The sequence below is a fragment of the Lactuca serriola genome, chromosome 3 (assembly GCF_051521515.1).
Source record: "Lactuca serriola cultivar US96UC23 chromosome 3, Lser_US96UC23_V15, whole genome shotgun sequence".
NCBI lineage: Eukaryota > Viridiplantae > Streptophyta > Magnoliopsida > Asterales > Asteraceae > Lactuca > Lactuca serriola.
This window is the reverse complement of record NC_136410.1, coordinates 66,649,797-66,668,573: the sequence shown is the minus strand read 5'-3', so window position 1 is coordinate 66,668,573 and position 18,777 is coordinate 66,649,797.

Below are 18,777 nucleotides of genomic sequence, written 5' to 3'. Positions count from 1 at the left end.
AATCAACAGCGAAGAATTTGTCGAACACCAGGGCAATCCAGCGTGGAAAGGGAACATGATCAGCACGCACATTTGCACGTAGAAGCTGAACAAGCTGATCAAAGAATAGTGCCCCATAATCTAATCTTTTGTTGAGAAGAAGGGAGCAGACGACTTGTTGCTCATAATTGCTCAATTGATCACCACTGCGAGACTTGTGACCCACACACTTGCATAAAGCACCAGTGAAAAACTTCCAGCCTGGGGTCATGCACTGATGCAAAATAAGAGCTGATCGAGTACCAGCCTTTGAATGATCATAGCCCAGTTGATCAAACATGCATTTACATCTTTCAATAGTTGGAGGTTCAGAAAAGGGTTCGAAAATTGGTAACCTTAGAGCAGCACTGAGTAATTCTGCGGTGATGAAGACAGAGTGTCTGCCATGGCCAATGGTTCCGGTGATGGCATTGTTTTCTTCATTAACTGTTGCGGTATAGTAAAACTCACATACTTGTTCAGGGAAGAACTCGGACGGTACATCACTGATTGCATATCGAAGGCGGCAAGAAGCCAAGAAATTGACGAAATCATCGAGTCCAAGACCTCGATGAACCTCTGGAATGTCAGGGTTGAAGACGACATTGGTTGCCTTGATGTGAATTGGAAGTGGAGGAGAGTTTGGGGCAGGAACGACTCTTCGAGAGGTTGAGGAGTATGTGAACAGAGATGCCGCCATTTGAGAGTATTTGAGGATTCTAGGGTTTTTGAGAAAAGTTCAAGGTTTTGGAAGGAAAAATTAAATGAAGGGAGAAAGAGGTTTAAATATGGAATGAAAGGGGGTTTTTTAAAAAGGTAATGATTATCTTCATTAAAAAGGTGATGATTATCTTCATTAAGAATAACGGCGCATCGTAACAGTCTGTCAGAGTAGAAAATAGCCGTTGGATAAAAGAGCCGTTGACTGAAGGTGAAACGTCAATCAGTGTTTGCGGAAGCGCTGAGCTCAGTGTCACAAAAGTTACATGCTGAAAATATTTCTCCGTCAATTCAAGGTACAACTTGCTTAATCGGGGCTAGCAAGGAGATTGGTGCGTGTGATAAATACTAGTTACATTATCTAACCATCGGCACAGAGTGTTGTGACTTCATCAGTGAGTGGTTTATCTTACTGAATCATTAGACACTGAATAAGAGGAGGGTAAAGAATGGATTGTTGCGTGTGATAAATCTTGGTGTTTTGGTCTAACCATCGGCAAAGATTTTAGATTCTCATCAGTGTGTGTTTTGGCACACTGAATCACAAAATCAGTCTAAGATTGGTGACAAGGGGTAGTTGCGTGTGATAGATCTTGGTGTTTTGATCTAACCATCGGCAAAGAGTTTCAAGTCGTTATCAGTGTATGGTTTAATACAGTGAATCATTCAACTTTTATTTAGAAGACTTGAAGAAGAGATAAAGATAAGAAATCAAACCAAAGTGCTCAGAAGCAAATATCATCAGTATGTCATCATCAACACAATGTACATCAGCTTATAAGACAATATCAAACATTAGCACAATTAAACGTCAAAATTAATTACAAGGAAATCATTCCCAGTTCTCCGATAATGTAAGCAGTTGATTGAGAATCCAATGCCTTTGTGAAGATATCAGCAAGTTGCTCCGTAGTCTTGACATGTTCAAGAACAACTTTTCCTTTTTCAACATTATCTCTGATGAAGTGATGTCTGATTTCAATATGCTTTGTCTTTGAGTGCTGAACAGGATTTTGTGTGATCTGAATGGCACTGGTGTTGTCACAATAGATGGGAGTCTTTGAAAACTTGAATCCATAGTCAAGAAGCTGATTTTGAATCCATAGGAGCTGAGCACAACATCTCCCAGCGGCAACATACTCAGCTTCAGCAGTTGAGATGGCTACTGATGTTTGTTTCTTGCTAGACCAGCTGATGAGACGATTTCCAAGGAAGTGACATCCACCAGATGTACTCTTTTTGTCTAAATTGCATCCAGCATAATCTGAGTCAGTGTATCCATAAAGTTCAAATGCTGAGTCGCGAGGATACCATAGAGCAAGGTTTTGAGTTCCCTTCAAGTATCGAAAGATACGTTTGACAGCCATGAGGTGAGATTCTTTTGGATTAGCTTGGAATCGAGCACAGAGAATGGTTCCAAACATGATATCAGGACGACTTGTTGTGAGATATAAGAGGGATCCAATCATTCCTCGATACAGAGAGTAATTGACATCAGTTCCAGTTGGATCAGCGTGTATCTTATCAGTCTTAGACACTGGGGTAGAGGCTGGTTTGCAGTCACTGAGAGAATACTTAACAAGCAAGTCAGAAATATATTTACTTTGCCAAATAGAAATACCTGTCTTTTTTTGCTGAACTTCAAGACCTAAGAAAAAGGTCATCTTCCCCATCATGCTCATTTCGAACCTTTGAGACATGATCTCTGCAAATTCCTTGCTCAATGTCTCATTTGGAGAGCCAAAAATGATGTCATCGACATAAATTTGAACAAGAACCATGTCTGAGCCTTTGTTTTTGATGAAGAGAGTATTGTCGATTGCTCCTCGTCTGTATCCATTTTTAAGCAGATAAGATGTCAACGTCTCATACCAAGCCCTGGGAGCTTGCTTCAGTCCATAAACAGCTTTGTCTAACCGGTACACGTAATTAGGATGATCTTTGTCCACAAAGCCTAGGGGCTGATTTAGGAACACTTCTTCTTCTAACACACCATGAAGGAATGTTGTTTTCACATCCATCTGATAGACAATGAAGTTCATGTAGGATGCGTATGCGAGAAACAGTCTGATAGCTTCAATGCGAGCAACTGGGGCAAAAGTTTCCCCGTAGTCGATAGATTCAATCTGAGTAAACCCTTGAGCTACAAGCCTTGCCTTGTTGCGAGTGATGATTCCATCTTTATCAACCTTGTTACGATAGACCCAACGAGTTCCAGTGATAGTCTTCCCGGATGGTCTTGGGAAAAGAGTCCAAACTTTGTGCCTTTCAAACTCATTCAGTTCTTCTTGCATGGCTTTGATCCAATCAGCATCTTGAAGAGCTGTGTGTACTTTATCAGGTAAGATCATTGAAACAAAGTTAACATACATGCAAAAGTTATTAAGTACACTAGATCTGGTTCGGACACCATCATGAATATTCCCTATAATTCGATCAACAGGATGATCTCGATGTTCAATGACTGATGCTGATTCCGGAGAGATAGACACTGACACATTATCAGTTTCAGGAGAATCTTCAGCTTCAAGGGTTTCATCAGCACTTAATGAATTATTTGCTGATGTGGCTGCAGTATCTTGATTCAAGGAACATGGAACTGGAATGATAGGATCAGAGGAATCAGTCTTATCTTCAGCATAAGGTGCTTCATCGAATGGACAAGAGAGAAGCTCTTGAAAGATAGAAGGAGAATGAGTACTTTTTCATCAGTGTATGATTCCTCATCAAACTTCACATGAATGGATTCTTCAACACATTGCCTGTTCACATGAAAAACACGAAAAGCCTTTGAAATAGATGAGTACCCAACAAAAATACCTTTATCAGCCTTAGGTTCAAACTTGGATCTTGGGTCACGCTGATTTAGAATATAACAAATGCATCCGAACACATGAAAAAAGGATACATCTGGTTTTCGATCTTTCAGCATTTCATATGGAGTCTTCTTATGAATCCTGTGAATTAGAGATCGATTCTGAGTAAAACACGTTGTATTGACAGCTTCAGCCCAAAACGACATAGGAAGACCAGCATGGATCATCAAGGTCCTTCCTGCCTCAATCAGTGTTCTATTTCTTCGTTCAGCAACACCATTTTGCTGAGGAGTACGAGGAACTGAGAAGTTTTGTCCAATTCCTTTATTATCACAAAATTCTTCAAGAGTTGAGTTTCGGAACTCAGTACCATGATCACTTCTTAGTTGCTTAACTTTAAGACCTGTCAGTGTCTCATTTTTACGAATCAGTGAGATAATTTCCTGTGCAACATGACTTTTCTTCTTCAAGAAAACTACCCAAGTAAATCGAGTGAACTCATTAACGACCACTAGAGAATACTTATTTCCACCTAGTGAACGAACAGGAATAGGACCAAACAGGTCCATGTGGAGTAGATGAAGAGGGACTGATATACTGGAGCATGACTTGGGTTTGAAAGAGGACTTGGTTTGTTTTCCTTGTTCACAAGCTGAGCACATCTTGTCTTTCACAACGCTGAATTTTGGGAGCCCTCTAACTAGGTCTTGATTGGATATCTTGGATAGATTCTTGAAGTTCAGATGAGAAAACCTTTTGTGCCAAATCCAGCTAAGATTCGTCTGAGACTTTGTAAAGAAACATTGCATCAGTGCCTTGTCACTTGAGAACATGTCAAGAACATATATATCATCTTTTCTACTTGCTGAGAGAACGATGTTCTTGTCAGTGTTTACAACTCTTCCTTCCTTCTTTGTAAAGTGAACTTCATAGTCAGCATCACACAACTGACTGATAGAAATGAGGTTGTGTTTGAGACCCTTTACATATGAAACATTTTGAAAAACCACGTTATTGCATTTGATGTTTCCATATCCCTTAGTGAATCCCTTTCCATTGTCTCCATAAGTAACTGCAGGACCAGTTTTCTTAACATAATCTTCCAGGAGAGACTTTGATCCTGTCATATGCCTTGAGCAACCACTATCTAAATACCAAAGATGCTCCTGACCCTGCAGTACTGAGAAACTAGTTAGAACACACTGACCCATTCAAAGATGGGTCATTCACAAAGTTATTTGATAATAGATTATAACACTCCTTAGGAAGACAGTTTAAAAAGTTTGACTTAAGAGTCCATTTTTCATTTCTAACTTTAATATTTTCAGCTCTTGAGGATGATTTATCAAAAGAACATTCACTGATCTTGTGAGAGGAATCACCACATCTGTAACAAACTCTAGTACCAAAGTTCTTCTTGGTGAGCAAATTTTTTGATTTAACACATTTTGACATGTAAGATTCACCAAGAGAGCTTTGAGTCCTTTTGATTATCATTGAGTCACGACTGAATTCAGTATCAGGAGGAGTTTGATCAGTGTTAGGTGATAAACTATCAGTATCTGATTTTGACTCATTCACAGATGGATTGCAATCAGGGAAGTGCTTGAGTTGTTCATGAACAGCATGAAAAACTCCATTTGAGATAGGAAAAGCAATAATATTCTCAGTTAGAGGGATTGGTCTAACAAGATGTGCAGGATAAGAGGTAGGATCAATTCCGGTAATCTCAACATTACACTCAGTGATACCATCAGAATTAGTAATGCAATATTCATCAATTAAACTTTGATTAATAAAAGAGTTGCTGACAAACTTATTTTTGAAATTGTTTTTCATCTCATTCATGGAATAGACCTCAGATTCCTTTTCTTGTGATTTAAAAACCTTTTCAGCTTCTGCAAAATTACCCCCAAGAATTTTTTCACAAGAATGTGGAATTTGAGCTGAAATAATATAATTAGCATTCTTATGAGATTTTGCCCAAGTGTGAAGCACAGTTTGTTCTTTGATCAAAAGATTTTTAACATCATCAATTTCAGCACACAAAGATGAATTTGACAAACTAGTAATTCTAAGATTTTCCTGAGTGGACTCAATAATACTATTTTTCATGGATATATCAGTTTCAAGAAGATCAATTTGATTTTGCAAATTTCTAATGGTTTGATTCTTCTTAGAATTAATGACACCCAAATAGTCAATCATTTTGATTTTTTCATTCATTGAATAGGAAACAAAGTTTTTAACCTGGTACATTGAAGAAGAGTCAATGTTGTGCTTCCTGGAATTTTCAGCATCAGACATATCATTGTCAAAAGTACTTTTGTCTTTATCAGAAATAGCCGGGTCCTCTATTTTGACCATTAAACACTTGACTTCATCATCTGATAACTCTTCATCAGTTTTCCATTTTTCCTCTTCAGCTACAAGCACTTTATGTTCCAAGTTTTCAGCTTTCAGCTTCTCAATCAGCTTGTTGTACTTCTGCTTCCAGTATTCATCTGAGCCTTGTTTCTTTTGTTTACAATCCTTTGCAAAATGATCAGTTCTCCCACAGTTAAAGCACTGAGCCTTCTCTTTCTTATCAGCACCATGCCTTTTATCAGCTCCTGACCCTTTTGAGAACTTTCCGCCCATCTTCTTTTGAAACTTTGAGAAGTTTCGACCTGATTTCTCAAAGGTCTTCACAATCAAAGTTGCACTTGCCACAATCTTTTCAAGATCATCAGTGTCAGTTTTAGATGAATCAGTGTCTGAATCACTTTCAGTGTCTGAATCTGACACCAGCTTTTTGTTGGAGAACAAGGCTACAGAAGATTCACGCTGAGAATCTTTCATCAGTTCCTTTCTTTGAAGCTTGGATTCTTCATAGTATCGAAGATTTCCATATAGACTTTGTAAGTCCATAGAGTTGATCTTCTCACTGTTTTTCAGCACATCAACATGATTCTCCCAACCTGCACCTAGAGAATCCAAAAACTTTTGCACTAGAACAGTTCTATGCTTCAACTGATCTAGTCTCCGAAGATCATTAACAAGAGTATTGAATCTGTTAAAAGTTTGAGTCAAGGTTTCACCTTTCTTAGCAAAAAAATGTTCATAACTTCGGTTAAGATCATTTATTTGAGTAGCCTTGACTTCTTCAATTCCTTCAAAAGATACAGTCAGAGTATCCGTCATCTCTTTTGCTGAGATGCAATTTTGAACCAGCCCAAAGATGTTGTATGGCAGAGAGTAGCTGATTGCGGCACGAGCACGAACATCTAGACCATGTTTTCTCTTGTCATCTGCCGTCCAGTTTTCTTTGGGAGTTTTCTTCATAGTACCATCAGGAACATTATTTTTAAGAGGCTGATACATCGGAACATAAGGACCTTTTTCAATGATGTCCAGCATGTCTTCATCAACAGACTCTAAGGCATATAGAGCCTTTATTTTCCACATAGCAAAGTTCGTTTCATCGAAAGGAGGGATTTTAGCAGAAGGATGATTTGATGAGTTTGATGAAGAAGAAGATGAAGCCATTTGTTTGATAAAAGAAACCTGCTCTGATACCAAATGAAGAGGCCTTTAGATCAATCGATATATCAAACAAAGACAATAAATAAGAACAAGAGAAATTCACGAAGAAAAACTTTCACTAAGAAAGATAATCGTGTGCACAAAGCGACGATTAGGGTTTGTGAAAAACGTCTCCATTCACAAACCTGTACAACATAATATATACTGTTATTCTAGACAATCCCTACAATTCAGGGATATGCCAACTAACTAATTAGGCTAACTATGGAAACAAGATAAATACAAGATCTGTAACAATGCACTGACTAAACTATTACAAACTGATCCGCTGAGACGTTGATGCTGATGCTAAGACATGTGCTGACGCTGAGTCTGTTTTAAACATAATCATATTTCAAGGTTTGACCTTACAATAAGCTTGCGAATTCTTACGTGAAGGAAATTGTGAGGCTTCACGGTGTTCCGTTAACGATTGTGTCAGATCGTGACAGGCGTTTCACCTCGCGATTTTGGAGAAGTCTACAAGAAGAATTGGGTACGAAGTTGTGTTTGAGTACGGCTTACCATCCACAGACTGATGGTCAGAGCGAACGAACGATACAAACACTTGAAGATATTCTGAGAGCATGTACCCTGGAATTTCAAGGTAACTGGGATGAACATTTACCTTTGTTAAAATTTTCCTACAATAAGAGTTTCCACTCGAGCATAAAGATGGCACCTTATCAAGCTATGTACGGACAAAAATGTCGTACGCCGTCTTGTCGGCTTAAGGCTGGGGAAAAGCAGTTATGGGACCCGAGATAGTCCATCAAACTGCTGAAAAGTTGAAAATAATTAGGGAGAGAATGTTAGCAGCTCAGGATCGTCAAAAGAGCTATGATGACAACAAGCGAAGACTGATGACTTTTGAAGTTGGGGATTCGGTTCTCCTTAAAGTCTCACCGTGGAAGGGACTAATAAGATTTGGTAAAAGGGGAAAGTTAAGTCCAAGGTTTATTGGACCGTTTAAAGTTCTTCATAGGATTGGGAACCAAGCTTACAAGCTGGAATTACCCAAATAACTAAATGGAATTCATAACACTTTTCATGTGTGTTATTTGAGGAAGTTCACGGGAGAAGTTCCCGACATGATTCCACTTTCGGAATTGAGAATTGATGAGAACAAGAGGTTGATTGAAGAACCAGACGCAATCGTTGACCGAAAGACTAAGAAGTTGCGACGCAAGATGGTCGAATTAGTGCTTGTCTGATGGAAACATACGAATGCGCCAAATCTCACCTGGGAGACGGAGAGTGACATGATGGGTCGCCATCCGCATTTGTTTGTTGATGTGTGATTCTGGGGACGGAATCATCCTAAGGGGGAGAGAATTCTAACGCCTGTGTTTCTAGGCTAGTCATTAATGTCGATGTAATAGTCTAGATTAACCTTTGTAACCCGTCTTGAAATAATAAAGATGCATTATTTGAATATTATGTGTTTTGTGCTTAATTGTTTAGCTTAAATGAATTAAGAATAAAAATAAGTGTAATAATAAAATATTATATAAACCTGATATCTATGAAGGACGTGGTAGTGGTCGTGACGAGGTTTCCGAATATATGAAGAATACCAAAATCTGAGTTATAACGAAGAAGTTATGACCTATCGAAGTTTCGCGATAGAATCGGCACAACATTGTATAACGTAAAATATGAATTTAAGATAGAGCGATATCTAGCCTTAGTGATCCTAACGAAAGTTGTAGAATACGTTAAACCGAGAGCGTGCATAAATAGAACGTCCCAATAAGAGACTGTTTTTGAGCTAAAAGTGTGTTCTTTGTGTGCTTAAGGAAGAAGGAGTTGCATCAATGAGCTTAGAAGCTGAAGCAAGCTTGTGGATCTTGGATCATCACCTTCTTGGGAAGCTCTAGAAGGTAAAAACTTCCCACCTTGATGCTTTGTTTGCTTAGATATCATTTTGGTAGCTTTATGAGGTTCTTCTTGTCTCAAAAGTCCCATTTCTATGCACATTTGGTTTTGGACGTTTTGGGTTGTCCTTTCAGACCCTAGGAAGGGTTTTAAGCCATAAAAATGAGGTCCATTTTGCTAGTTTGGCTCCATGCTTCTTGCAGAAGATCTTAATTGATAAAAACCTTGCATTAAGGAATTTTTGGACGTGGAAAGTCATAAAGTTGGGAACTTTATGACCCTAGTATGCCTTTGGAGCTTGGATCTAAAGTATGAGCTCACGTGCTAAAGCCATTAAGCACTTAATGAAGGAATTGGATCTGCAAGGGTACGCCCCATGTAGATTGGTCTACGCCCCGCATACTCGGTCAGCCACCCCGATGGTGGTTTCTACGAAGCCTTGTGTACGTTGCGCGTACCTCCGAAGTACACCATGCATACTCGTACGGATAAGCCATTTTCGAGTTAACTTGGTTGGGTTGACTCAATGGGTTTATGGACTCTGACTGTAACACCTGTGTTTCTAGTCTAGTCATTAATATCGATGTAATAGTCTAGGTTAACCTTTATAAACCGTCTTGAAATAATAAAGATGTAGTATTTGAGTATTATGTGTTTTGTGCTTAATTGTGTGGCTTAAATGAATTAAGAATAAAAATAAGCGTGATAATAAAATATTAGATAAACCCGATATCTATGAAGGATGTGGTAGTGGTTATGACGAGGTTTCCAAATATATAAAGAATGCCGAAATCCGAGCTATAACGAAGAAGTTATGATATGTCGAAGTTCACCGACAGAACTGGCATGACACTGTATGACGTAAAATATGAATTTAAGATAGAGCGATATCTAGCCTTAGTGATCTTAACGAAAGTCTTAGAATACGTTAAACCGAGAGCGTGCATAAAAAGAACGTCCAAATCTGACTTCGTATGAGGAAGTTATGATTTTTCTAAGTTTCGACTTAGCGGTATATAGCTCAAATCTCGAAATTGAGATCGAGTGATATTTGGCCGAAACAATCTAAACGACAATTGAAGATCTCGTTGTTAGTAGTCCAACGGTAAAAAGACAGACGAAAACGGACGTCGGATGAAGAAGTTATGATTTTATAATGGAGTTTTCTTGTCCCGGCCTACTAAACATAATATAATAAAAATAAAGTCAAAATTAACAGATGGAGTCTAAATAAAAGTTGTAGATCTTAGTCTCACCTACGCGTGGATATAAAGAACGTTGAAAACGGAGCTCGTATGAGGAAGATATGAATTTAAGAAGTTTTTAAATAATATTAATTTTATTATTTATTCAGATAATATCCGAATCCAACACATCCTGATCTGATCCGAAGGGTACGCCCAGCGTACATATCGACACTGAAGTACGCCCTACGTACGAGGAAGTTACGCGCAACGTACTGCTACCTCCTATGGTCTGAAGAAGAGCCACGTTCCACCACCGAGACTTCGCCACCTGGCACCCTTATCCAAAGTACGCCCAGCGTAGGGCCTCGGTGCGCCCAACGTAGTCCGAGGTCTCACTGCTATAAATAGAAGACCGAGGCTGCCGATCTTTTTGCTCAAAATTCTTCTCTCTCTCCCATATTTCCTCGTTTTATGTGCAAGAAATACCCCCGAAGCCCCGATATCATCCCGAGACACGAAGCAAGTCCCGAAGCCCCGAAGATCCCGAGAAAAAGAGTTTCCGAGCCGAAACTCTGCCCACGAGAAGCCCAGTTTTTATGGAGATCTCCCGGTTTCACCGAAGAAATACTACATTTAGAGCTGTAGTGTTGTCCGATCATCTTCTTATCAAGTGAGTGTGTAGTTACTTTCTTCTAACACATAAATACGAAGTATTCTCCATAAAATACGTGCTATGTGTTTATATGTTATGTGTTATTTGATATAGGTATTGATTGAATGTTTTATACATGTTTTATGTTGTATATATATATATATATATATATATATATATATTTATCTACAAAGATGTTGGGTAGAACATGGGTAAATAGTGGATGTGTGATGAAATAAAATGATGAGAGGCCTCGATGTTGTTGTTGTTGTTGATCTAGTCATCTAGCGGAGTCTGGATGATGACCAGAGACTCTTTCTAGATAGTCCTATGGAACGCTGACAGGTTCATAACCTGTAGGTGTTGTGAACGATGTGTTCACCGGTGTACTCTATACCCCTCATGGTTGTCTTAGGACATTCATTGCTGTGGAAACCCCTCTGTAGTAGTGTCCATTCCGATGAAAATCCTAGATTAGGTCCCTTGTAATAATTGTTGTCATAGGGACGTAAACTGAAGATAACGGGAATGGGTAATCAGGTTATTGTTGGTTGGTTAAATTAAATATAATTATTTATTGTGGGTTGAAAACCTTATATGCTCACCAGGCTCCTAAGCGTGACCCACTTAGTTTTATTTGTATTACAGTTAGTGGCACGAGAGCATAAGTTGGAGAACTTGTGAAGATATTTTGTTTATAGGCCAATAGTTGTGTATAACTGTTGTAATGCTTATAATATGCCGTTTATGCTTTTGTGTCTGTATCGGAACATGACATCCCGAGTTTTGATATATAATGAAGATACATTTCTTTTAAGGAATGCTTTGATAAATTTTATTTATTATATTTTGTTTTAGGAACAAATTTGGCAACTTTTTAAATCAAAGGATTATTCTGAAAATTATTTTAAAAGCATAAATTAAATCGGTCTTTTCTGGCCGTGATTTTGGGGATGTCACATTGACCATTTGACTTGAGTTTAACCAAGTTTGACTTTTAAGGGTATTTTAGGTATTGTTGGGATTTTGATGGAATTAGTCACTTGGTGGTTGTAGGCATTCGAGTTGAGAGCTGAGATTCGGAGTCGGGCCTTATCAGTTCTATTCAGCTGTGATGTGAGTTTTCCTTACTATACTTTCGGGTTGAAGGCACCAAGGTCGACCCATTGGTTGATAATATGATATTATAGATATGTTGAGTATGGAATATATATATATATATATATATATATATATATATATATATATATATATATGTATGTATGTATGCTAGTCTTCATATGCTAGTTTGGTAGATTTATAGGATTACCTGTGATACTGTCTGTTTATCTGTTTATGATGTTATCTATTATATGTCGACATATTATGTGGGTTGGGTTAAGGTTGTACTGCTCCGTGCTGTAGCCAACAACCTTGGAGCAAACCAAATATTAGCTGAGGGCCGAAGAGGGCATGCCAAACTCATACTGAGAGCTCATGAGCATTCCAAATACGAGCTGAGCGCCGAGAAGGACATGCTAAACGCATACTAAGGGCTTAGTGGTATTCAGTCTAAGGACTGATTAGGCCAGTGAGCAAGCCAGACATAAGTTGTGGGCCCAGGGGCAAACCAGAATTATGTTGTGGGCTTAGGGGTAATTCAGGTTGTTAAGTTGTGGACCCACTGCATGCTGCAATTATATATGTGTTATTTACTTGTGTAATGGTATTTTGGAGGAACTCACTAAGCTTTGGGCTTATAGTTTTGAATTATATTTCAGGTACCTCAGAAGGTCACGAGAAAGCGAAGGCATGATCGTGCACCTCCTCAAGCTTTGTTTTCATGATTTCGGAAATACTCTAATATTGAACCTGTTTTGGAAACTATTTGTAAACAATGATGATTTATGGATGTTTTAAAATCTTTAAATTTTTCATGAATTTTATGGATGTTACATTATCATTGATATTTTAAATCAAAGGATTACTCTGAAAATTATTTTAAAAGCATAAATTAAATCGGTCTTTTCTGGCCGTGATTTTGGGGATGTCACATTGACCATTTGACTTGAGTTTGACCAAGTTTGACTTTTAAGGGTATTTTAGTCACATCACATCACATAATCTAAACACATACTAACGGATCTTGTCTTAAGGCCTCACCTATCTCTGGGCCTCGCCCTTGTCCTGCTACTGATGAGTCATGGAACCCCGTCCATACTCCTGCTGATAATGAGGTACGGGCCCAGTCCACCCTCACTCCTTCCCTAACTTGGGCCTCGCCCCTGCTCTGCTGCTACTGAGATGTGGAACACCGTCCACACTCTGCTATTGGTGAGATACGGGACCTCGCCCACACTCACCTCCCTACCAGGCACATACAAGTATCACACAGACAACAGGTATAAACTATCACATAAACCACTCGTTAGGCACCCGCCCTCTATCATTGGACCTCGTCCGAATATCATACTAGCATACTGTGCCTAGGGCTAACCCCCGGGTCTTCTACTCATAACTACATGGGCCAGCATTGTGGCCGTAGACCCATTCATACAAAGGGAAACTCACCTGATACTGCTGAACTGCTGCTGCTAATCCCTTTGACCGTTATCTGACCACTAACTCCGAACTGCTGCTCCACTAGCTCCCCGAGCTACCAATATCAACATAACACTTAGAGTAACTGACCTTCAAAGGTCAACTAAGTCAACTCTTGCCAAAGTCAAAGTCCTGGTCAAAGTCAACCTCCCAGGTCAACCCTACTCGCCGAGTCACCCTATTGACTCGCCGAGTTCATATGTTCAGAGTCCTTCTATACGCGACTCGACTCGCCGAGTCTACCGATTACCGAGTCCTGACCTGACCAATTCACGGAGTCTCTATTCGACTCACTGATTCGAGTTTCAACTCGAAGGGTTTGGGGTTTCGCGACCTGACTCGCCGAGTCCAAGAACAGACTCGCCGAGTACAAGGCAATCTTCATCCAACAAGCCGAGTGGTTCTTCCAACTCGCCGAGTTCCTGCCCAACTTCATCCGACTCGACGATCTGTTCATCCCACTCGTCGAGTTCCTCCTCATCTTCAAGCTACTCGCCGAGTCCACTCGAAGGACTCGCCGGGTCCATTTAGATCTACATACATGTAGAGGACTTTCGAGTCATGCATGGACTCCAAACTGTAGATCTACCCTTCCCAAGCCTATCCCCCACGTAAAGTTGCAAACTTTACGTGTAGAGAGGGAGATCTAAGCAAAAACACCATAAACTAGGGTTTAAGGCCAAGGGGCTTCAAAATCGACTCAAGGGCTGATACTTTATGCTTCTCCAGTCCATAACACACTTGGATCTGAAGTAGCAACTCTAGATCCGGCTCCTAACTCAATACAATATCATTATGGCTAAAGAGCCCCAACAACCACACATAAATCTAGATGCCAAAAGGGTCCAGGAACTAGTTTATACCTCCAAAAGCTCAGAAATGTCTTCCCAACCCCGGATCTACAGCCCCCTTCTTTCACTCTCAAGATTCTTCTTCTTTCTCCAAGCTTAATGCACTCTTGAAGGCAATAAATGGCTCCAATAGAGGATATGGCGGCTAGGGTTTGATATCTAGGGCTTAAGAGGAAGTAAGGAACCCTAGGAAGAAGATTAAGACATTTATATAGGCTCCAAGTCCCGAATTTAGGGTTTTCCTCGCACAGACCAGACTCGCCGAGTCCACTTGGCCGACTCGCCGAGTTGGTCATTAACTCCTCAACCCGGATCCCGCTTCGACTCGCCGAGTCCCTCCTTGGACTCGCCGAGTCGACCCCTAAACTTAGGGTTTTCTTCCCTTTCTTGGTCTTCAAAACTTTGGGTGTTACAACTCTCCCCCACTTAAACAAAACTTCGTCCTCAAAGTTTGCTAAGGCCCACCGCCTGATCTACCTGCAATACCCAACCAATTATCCCAACACTAACTGCCTTCCTTTGCTGGCCTACCGCCCGATCATTCTGACTAGCATCACACCTTGCGGATAATCATCTCGGGTCAACCCTGACCCTGAACATTCTGGAAACACGAATTACTCAACCGACATTCCTTCTTGTACTCACCGAGTACTGCACTGAACCCGTAGGGTTCTCCACTTCTTTCCTTGCGCAATTTCCTTGCCTTCCCAAGGCAAAGCCTCATAACCAACTATTTCCTCTGACACTGTGAAGGTCCTACCCTTCACCAAATCCATCACCCCCGCTATTCCCAGAACGGGTCATCACCGTCATTAATCACTGACACTCCTTTCTGCCAAAACTTGGTGTCGAGCACTCCTCGACTCAACTAACTGAATTCCACCATACATTGCTTACCCGCAGTATTGCTGACTGAAAAAAAAATTCTGCTATTCATTGTCTGCCTTCCGGATGAACTGAGACCACCCTGGTCCCTACCAACCTATCAATGTCTGGATTACCGGCTCCCACCGGTAGCTAGTCCCAACACCACCACTAGTCGCTCCCAGCGGCTTCCGAAGAAACTTCGACCACCTATAACTGCTCAATCTATTCTGCCATTTAGGCACTACTAACCTGGGATCCCCAATCCCCTAGCTTGACACTAAGGTCCCTACCAGGTCCCACCTGTGTCGCTAAAACTCACGGGCCTCGCCCACGGGTCTCACCCAACCATACCACTGGGCAACCCTGCTCCCAAGTCTCATATACACTGCTAATCTCATACGGGCCCCGCCCACGGGTCTCACCCAACTTCATCCTGGAGCGGCCTCTCCCAAGGTCTCACCTTTCTAGGGCTATACAGGCAACTCCCTATCATTCTCATCCACTACCCGTTCCTGATCCCTACCTGATCACTAGGAGATAAGGGCCTCGCCCCAACTCCGCTAACGAAACTACTAAGGAATGCTACGGCTTACCCATAGTCTTACATCACCATCCATTGCCGACTGCTCGTGATTGCTACGGCTGCCCCGTAGTCTTACAACACTTCCTATCACTGACTGCTAATACAAAGGCACCCATGTGCCATCAGCTCTCGAAATCCTCACTCCGACTCCCTCGAGTTCTTCGGGCGATCCATAACCTGAATTCCAAATCACGCATTAACCCTTACCAACACACGCACTAACTGATGGGGAGTTTCTCAAACTCCCAACCCTGAATCCTCAAACCATCAAACGCTGAACTACCTCTTTTCCTTCTCGGAGGTCACGTACTCATTCTGGGTCTGCGTGCTCCTCTCTGGGCACACCCGGAGGATTCTCCCCCACTTCGATCCTGCTTACCCCTTGCTACTCAATACTCAAAAGAGATCCCGATCTTCGCTACCATCCCATAACCCATTTACTGAGGAACCCAAGCCCGCCATAGCTAGGGATTTAGCCAATCCATCACAATCGTTGTACCACTCCGAACTTAACGAGACGTACCAAATCTCTCCCAAGCATGCTACAGTTACTGCATCCTTCGAAACCTTCTTCAATAGAGCACATCCCCTAACTACCATACAAATATCCAAGGTATGCGGATGGCATATAACTCGATCACAATCAACCATTCAAAATAAAATACTTTTACCGATAATGATGCAGAACCATAACAATAAAATCATGCACAAATAAAAGAACTGAAAATGGGAAATTGCATACCTGCAACGTCCGGCGTTGCTCGCGTCTCCAAGGTCGTCATCTGAAAAGCCCTGCTCCCTGCCGCAGGTGCCTCTGCCCGGCCCTGACGGCCATCCGTGATCCTCAAAGTTGCAGGGGCGGGTGCCATCACCCGTCCTGCTGAAAACAAACAGGGACACTGGGCCTTCTTGTGGCCCCGCTGGTTGCAGTGAAAACATATCAAGTCTGATCCCTGCGCGGCGGTAACAGTACAATCCCTGCTGAAATGACCAGTCCGACCGCACTTGAAACAGCCAGACTCACCACCGCTACCACTCCTGCACGCGCCCCCGTGCGCCCTGCCACACTTTCCGCACCGACTGCGGTCCTAATGATCCCTCGATCTCGAATCCGATCCCCTGGGCCTTTTGCCCGAACCCGCAGCTACCTGAACCTCATCCGGCTTCCTCTTCCGGATTTGCTCCAAATCAATTTCCCTTTCTCTAGCCCGAGAAATCATATCTTCCAGCGTCTTACAGCTGGATCTGCTCACGAACTCCCTGATGTCATCCCACAACATCTCATGGTACCGAGCCTTCTTCATCTCCTCATCCGCGACATACTGCGGTACAAGAAGAGCCCTCTCCCTGAACTTGGCGGTGATCTCCGCCACAGTCTCAGTAGTCTGCGTCAAATCCTGAAACTCTCGTGCCAGCTACTGCACCTCAATAATCGACGAAAACTCCACCCTGAACCTGGCCGAGAAATCGCTCCAAGTCATCGTGTCCAACGCGGCATCATCCCCCAAAGCATGACCAATCTCCTCCCACCAATCCCTCGCTCTGTCCTTCAGAAGACAGGAGGCGAGTCTAACCTTGTCCCCCTCGGGACACTTGCTCGTACGAAAAGCGTTGGCAACATCAGCCAACCATCTGCTGCTAGCAATGGGGTCCCTAGCCCCATGATAATCTGGTGCCCCGCAAGCCCTGAACTCTCGAAATGTCAAGGTACGCGCTCCCAACAACGCCATCATCTCGGTACGGAAGGCTCCCAGCCTCTCATCCAAGATCTCCAGTATACCCTCCTTGACCGTGCCAAAGATCACAGGAGTCTGAGCTAGAATATTGCGCGTAACCTTAGCTGATATCAACTCTCTCATCCGCTCCTCGAGCTGCTCGGCCCCTGAACCCGAGCCTGATCCCTCTCTGGCGCCTGATCAGCCCGCTGGTCTCTCTCGCAATGTCACCATACTGAAACATATAACACAACCACAATCAGAAAACTCATCACTGCTGCGAGACCAAACACGCCCCCTACTAGGTTCCCGGTCTTGTCTTGGCCCTTCCCGAATCAAGTACGGATCCTCTGCTTTCTGTAGTACGGGCCCATACTACCTTCCACATCTATCCGTACTTTCCTCAGGAATTGCTTTGACTCCACCAGGTCCCTTATCCACTACTACTGCTTCCAGCACTATCTCATGCAGCTCAAAAGCACAAATAACAGGCACATAAGGCATCATCCCTAGATCCTTAGTCCTATTCTAGCATGCTGTCCTACCAACTGATAATCATAACATAAACTGGTATGGGTATTTTGGGGTACTTACTTGAGCTCGGCTGATTGCATGCACCACACCTCTTTTCTCTTTTCAAAGTTCTTTTTCTTTCTGAATTCTTTTGTTTTTCTAAAACTGTTTTAGTTCTCAAAAATCTTTTTGCGAAACTGTCTTTTTATTTTTGAAAACTTTTCATCCGACCCCTCAGTTTGAGTTCAGGTACACCCGAGAGCATGCCCGAATCCCTCAAACCAAGGCTCTGATACCAACTTGTAACGTCCCAAAATTCAAGACTAAAAATTTCTTTTAATAAAACATTACGTTAAGCAAATTCATCATTTCAAAACATAAACAAAGTATTAGTTTCCAAAATACATATTCGTTATCAGAGTAAACATTCCCAGGCTGTCTAAACCATGGTGTGTGCCATGCGATCACCCCGAGCTCTTCCCTCCGCTACCGGAAGTACCTGAAACCAAAAATGAAAACCGTAAGCACGAAGCTTAGTGAGTTCCCCACCCTACCACATACCATGCATAACCACATACTGCACATACTGGGCCACGCCCGCTATCCTGGGCCTCGCCCGCTACAACGGCCCCGCCGCTCCAGGCCCCACCTGGTTTCGAGCCCCGCTCGGACACAAATCTGTTACACATAGGCCTCGCCTGTCATAGGGCCTCGCCCACTAACATATAATAGCACGTAAGCCTATCACATCACATCACATAATCTAAACACATACTAACGGATCTTGTCTTAAGGCCTCGCCTATCTCTGGGCCCCGCCCTTGTCCTGCTACT